We start from the raw sequence: 6,000 nt of genomic DNA, 5'->3' as shown, positions 1-6,000 counted from the left end.
TGTATGGTCAGAGGCCTGCAGGCAAGGCCCTATGAGGAGAGACTGAGGGACCTAGATTTCTGCAGCCTTCACAAGAGAAGATTGAGAGGTGATCTTGTGACTGCCCATACATTCATCAGGGGAGGGCAGCAGGAAATAGGAGATGCTGTATTTACTAGGGCACCCCCTGGAGTAACTAGGAACAATGGCCACAAATGGATGGAGAGCAGATTTAGGTTAGACATTAGAAAGAACTTCTTCACAGTAAGAGTTGCCAGAATCTGGAATAGGCTTCCAAGGGAGGTGGTGCTTTCCTCTACCTTGGGAGTTGTCAAGAGGAGACTGGAGAAGCACCTAGCTGGGGTCGTCTGACCCCAGCACTCTTTCCTGCCCAGGGCAGGGGGTCAGACTCAATGATCTACTGAGGTCCCTTCCGACCCTAACATCTATGAATCTATGAAATAAAACTGGCTTCACAAGGGCACCAAGGGGCCATTCTTTAAGTCAAGAAGAAGGTGCTCTTCCTTATCATATAATCCTGTAGTTATATAAAATAATAAACCAGGATGCACAAGATCAGAGTTCAGTATTCCTTTTTTTCTGATTCAGAGTAGGGAATGGATCCCAGATGTCTTTCCCCAAGTGAGTGTCCTAACAATCAGGCTAGAGAGCCACTTGCACAGCATTACACTTTCAAATCTTTCTGCTGTTTTTTACTGCTAGGTGAGAAATTGTTTCAGCAGCAGGTGTATAAAACTGTATTACCACAAGCCTTTGCCTTGCTTCCTTTCTACTAAGAATGTGAAGCAAAAGAAGTGATTGCAGGCAGAGTTACCATTGCAGATGGAGGAAAAATATAGACCGTCTTGCCCTCTGAGTTTAATAAGTGTAATTAGCAGGGTGCAACTGCTTTCAGGGTCACATTTAATTCTGAGCCATGTGTTAAGCACCATCTTGCTATATGTATGTGGCTGAGCAGCTTTGCAAAGTCATTGACTATTTTGGTGACAATAACTGCATCTAAAACTTATGCCTCTAGACCACCTGGTACCATGCAGTTCTTGTTTTCCTGGGGCTGCACTGTACTTTCCTCTCCAGATGTTCTAAGCTCCAGATGTCTGAGTTATGTCTTAAATGTTTGGTAAATAAAATGTACCTTGATACAAGGACCTTAATGCCCACCTGCACCATTTAACAGGGCCAGAGAAGCTTTTGTGAGCAAGGCCCCAGTGTAAGAGCCAGGACCCCTTCCCTAGCAGGCCAATGGCCACCACGCTGAGCTGTATGCCAGCTGGCTTCATAGTTTCATAGTCATTGGGGGCTGGAAGGGACCTTATGGATCATCAGGTCCAGCCCCCCCTGCACTTGGGGAGGAAAGACTGCTGGGATCAAATGACCCCAGCAAGATGGTTATCAAGATGCTTTTTGAAGATTGCCAGCATGGGTGACTGTACCACCTCTTGGGGGAACCTGTTTACAACCCTCAGCACTCGGCTTGTAAAGAAGTTTTTCCTTAAGTCTAGCCTTAAGCAATCTTCAGTCAGTTAGTGCCCATTATTTCTTGTCCTCCCCTGGGGGTCCTTGGTGAATAGATGCTCCCCTAGGCCCTGATGTAAGCCCCTGATATACTTATAGGCTGCCACCATGTCCCACCTGAGTCTTCTCTCCTCCAGACTGAACAATCCCAAGTCCCTCAGCCTCTCCTCATATGTCGTGGTCTCCAGGCCTCTAATCATGTGTGTCTCCCTCCTTTGGACTCTCTCAAGTTTCTCCACATCCTTCCTGAAGTGCGACACCCAAAACTGAATGCAGTACTCCAGCTGCGGTCTCACCAAAGCTGAGTAGAGTGAGAGGATGCTTCAATGGATGCATATCAGTGTTTGATTAGCTCTGCCAGCTATGGCATCACATTGGTGGTTCATGTTCATTTTGTTGTCAGTCATGACACCCAAGTCTTGTTCAATTGTGATGCTGGCAAGAATACCACTGCCGAGCCTGTGTTGTGGATTATTTCTCCCCAGATGGAGCACTTTACATTTCTGCATATTAAATGTTATCAGGTTAAGATCTGCCCACCTTGCAAGCCTGTCTAGCTCAGCCTGTATTGCCAGCCTGTCTTCGAGCATGACCACGCTCCCCCATAGTTTGGTGTTGTCAGGGAACTTTGCCAGATTGGTTATAATACCTGAATCCAAATTGTTGATGAACATGTTGAAGAGCACTAGTTTGAATACTGAACCCTGAGGGATGCCACTGCTCACCTTCTGCCATGATGACTCGGTTCCATCAATCAACACCCTTTGGGTCCTACCATCAAGCCAGTTACCACTTCTTCCTCCTGACCCTACCTACATCCCTTTCATGACAACTTCAAAAGTAGTGGCAAAGAAAAGCTTGGCTAATGCCTGACCCGTGGCATATGTGACACGTAGCGGGAATACAGGGGGGCATATGCCCTCCCTGAGATTGGCCGTTGCCAGCTTCTGCGGTGGTCACCACCTGCCCCGCCCGCCACCACCGACAGTGCAGATGGTGACTGCGCCCGCCCCCCACCCTGCTGCCGACACCACCACGGCTGCCTGCGGGCAGTCTCTGCTTGGCCTGCCCTCGCCACCAACATCACCACAGCCACCTGTGGATGGTCCCTGCTCACCAGTGTGCTGCCGCCTGCTGGTGGTTGCTGTGCTGCCTCCAGCCTCCAGAGGCACCTGTCGTTCATGACCTGTGGCATGGTGGTTAGAGTGCTATGCTACAGAGAAACCCAGGTTTATAGCCTCTTCTGGGTGAGGGGGCCATAGCACCTAGGTGTCTAGCCTTCTGAAGAGATTCCCTAGCCACTCATATATTGGAGGCAAAAGATGGGGTAGCCTTGTTCCTTCTCTGTCATGGTGCATACTGTCCCTCTAGTCAGTACCATGTTCTGGCCAACTACATTTTCAGGGCTTTGGAAGCTTCTAAGCATCCACAACGGACACATACACATAGGCATGTGCCTAGCCAACTGCACATCCCCAGTCTGTCCCTTAACAGAACAGGAAGAAATGAAATGACTCCCCCTTTCTGCCTGAAGGACTATTAGGAGAAACAAGTGTAAGAAAATAGTCTACATGGAGGGGAAAAGTCTTCCCTTTATAAAAGATGGTAGCAACTTGGCCTTACAAATTGGCAGGTGTCCCTGCTGACAGCAATCTCTCAGGGGCCAAAAAAAATGTGAAATGAAATAGAATAAAATGCTGTCTTTCTTGGGAATGCATCAGAGATTGAAATGTGTTCTGCACGGTTCTGAGATCACAGAGGCAGGAAGCTAAAGGTTACTATTCACAATTACATGGGATTTGGTCACTCTGTTTTTGACGTCTTTGTGGTATAACATTTCCAGGGGAGTTGTGGTGGTGACCTACAAACACCATCACAGGAAATAAGCTATTTATAATCACTGTCCTAAAAAAACATCTCTCTCTCCCTCTGATCTTTTGGAGATCAACAAATGTTGCTGTAGCATTCAGTGAGCCAGGCCAAGGAGGTAACTGAGTCAATGTTGTTATTTGACCCTGTTAGTGCTCTTAGGGGTTTGGGTGTCACACATCATGTCAGGCTTGTTTATTTGGATGCTCTGTGTTCATGCTGTCAGAATACCATCCGACAGCCGATGCCCCTAATGACCTCAGTGTTACAAGAAAGAGACTATGGTGACTCCCAGTGTCTTGAACTAGTCATAAGAAAGACTCCACCCTTCCCTCAGGCTAATCCCCAGGGAGGTAGACACTTCCCTCCATTGAGGAGTTAGCTGTGAGTTGTTCCCTGGTAGTTGGGCCCCTAAGCTAGTCCTTTCTCATAAAATATGGTGGCAGCAGAAGTAGCTTTGCCTAATAGCCTAGTGTTTGGAGCACTCGTATAAGAGACCCAAATTAAACTCTCCTCTCCTCAAGGGACCTGAAGCCCTGGTACTGCTATACTATATTCCTACCACCTGGGAGAGGGGAAGGGGATGGAGTGTGCCTTCACCCCAACTTCTGTATAGCTGACAGGGCTCCCAGCCACAGGGGAGACCCTGCTACATGATGACTCTGAAAGTCTTGCTAAGCTGAGGCCTACGCACAAACGTTAAAATACAAATACTGATGCTTATTGCATAAGGCAAGAGGATGCGAGTTTGCAGCTAGGCCATCTAAGAAAGAAATAATAAGGTATCACTTCCAGCTTATTTTACTATATTTATGATGGTTTTAAGCAGGTTCCTAATTGCCTGGTATGTAATAATGGGAAACGTCTATCCTTGATTAACTAGTATGGTAAATATTTCTCTTAACTCATGTTATGTGCAGGAAGAGTCAGTCTCCATATGTGATAGTTGTGTCCTCCGGATTTATTTCTTTTTTGCTGTTTCCTCCTGATATACTTTTCTTTTGTCTTGTGGTTCCCTTGATTTTCCAAGGCCACTCTTCAAAACCTTGTATTTCCCCTGATTGTTAATTAGTTCCTTGAAATGTTACCAACTTAGTAGTAATTTATTCTAATTGAAACTTTCTGATAACCAATAATGAGCAGTTTGATTAACAGGATGTTCCTGTCAGTTATTGCTTGGGAGTTGGGACTCACTCTTGATCTACACAACTACAAGAATGCTTTGAAGATGTTGAGCTAAAAGGTATAAGAAGAGGAACAAAACAGCTAACAAGGCGCCTGCTTCAAGAATGAAAGATCTCTCTGTTAAGGACCGCTGCTGCACCGTGGCCATCTCAAAAAGCTGAAAGAAACAGTCTCTTTTGTTGCCTGCTTAGTGAGAAATTATCACATTATAGCTAAATACTGGACTTGGCTTTGGTGTGGGCTCATTTAACCTTGAGTACTTTTAGTAAATAAAGCCTTTCTGTCATTTATCGAATGGGATGTCGTGTCAGTCCTCTGACACCAGTCCAGGACCCCATGTTTGTATTTGCTAACACTACATGTGCAAATTAAAGTTCAGTAGCAACTAGCTATAAAGTCAGTACACACATCTTTGAGGTCTAACTTTATACCTGGTTGGAGCTTTTTATCATTTGATAGCTACTTTGCACATGCAACTGGTCTTACACTAATTGTGCAATTACCCAGTTAATTGGGCAATACTTGTAACATAGAGAGGGGGCCCAGGACAGATATTGCTCACTGCATCCAATAGTTTGTTTTATCCTCATTGTTCACTGTAAGGTCCTAGGTGGTTTTTACTGCAAATCCTGCTCAGAAGAAAGAATGTTCTATTTCCATATAGGCTTTTCTATGCAGTCATTACAATACGATCTGAGAGTCTCACACATTAGTGAATTTATCTTCACAAAAGTTCTAAGACTTGATGAAGATTATATTGTCCTCATTTTGTATATAGGGAACTAAGGGACAAAGTTAAGCATAAAAATTATGCCCCGATATTGGCAGCCTACTCTTAGAGGCCTAGGACCCAATTTTTCAGCATACTTAGTGTTACGTAGCATTGATCAATTTAAGCACATCTGATGTGTAGTCATGGAATCATTGATCATTTAGTCTAACTTCCTGAATAGATACAGGCCTCACTCTTCCTAAATTATCCTAAACAGACATCTATCCAGCCTCTCCTTAAAACTCTTGAATAAAAGTGATTCTACAACTTCCCTGAGAAGCTTATTCTGCTGTCTGGTTACTCTCTTTACAGTTAGGAACCTTTCCCTGAAATTTAAATTAAATCTGCTGTGCTGAAGTTAAACCCATTGTCATGTGTCCAGTCCTCTGTAGCAGTGGAAAATGATATTTTTCTACCTTTTCTGACAGCCTTTCAAACATTGGAAAATTGCCAGTTACGGTTCTCCTTTTCTCCAAATGAAATATACTTAGTTCCTTCAACCATACCATGAAACTGTTGTTTCTCTTCCTGAAATCCCTGACTTCAATCAATATACATTTTTTCAACTTCAACCATAACTATGATGGGTTTCCCACAACTAGCATCCTCCTTTACTACAGAACCACAATTATTTTGCAGGTGTGTCCCTAGAAGAGTCC

This window comes from Alligator mississippiensis, chromosome 4 (genome assembly GCF_030867095.1).
Source record: "Alligator mississippiensis isolate rAllMis1 chromosome 4, rAllMis1, whole genome shotgun sequence".
Classification (NCBI taxonomy): domain Eukaryota; kingdom Metazoa; phylum Chordata; order Crocodylia; family Alligatoridae; genus Alligator; species Alligator mississippiensis.
This window is presented reverse-complemented; position numbering follows the sequence as displayed.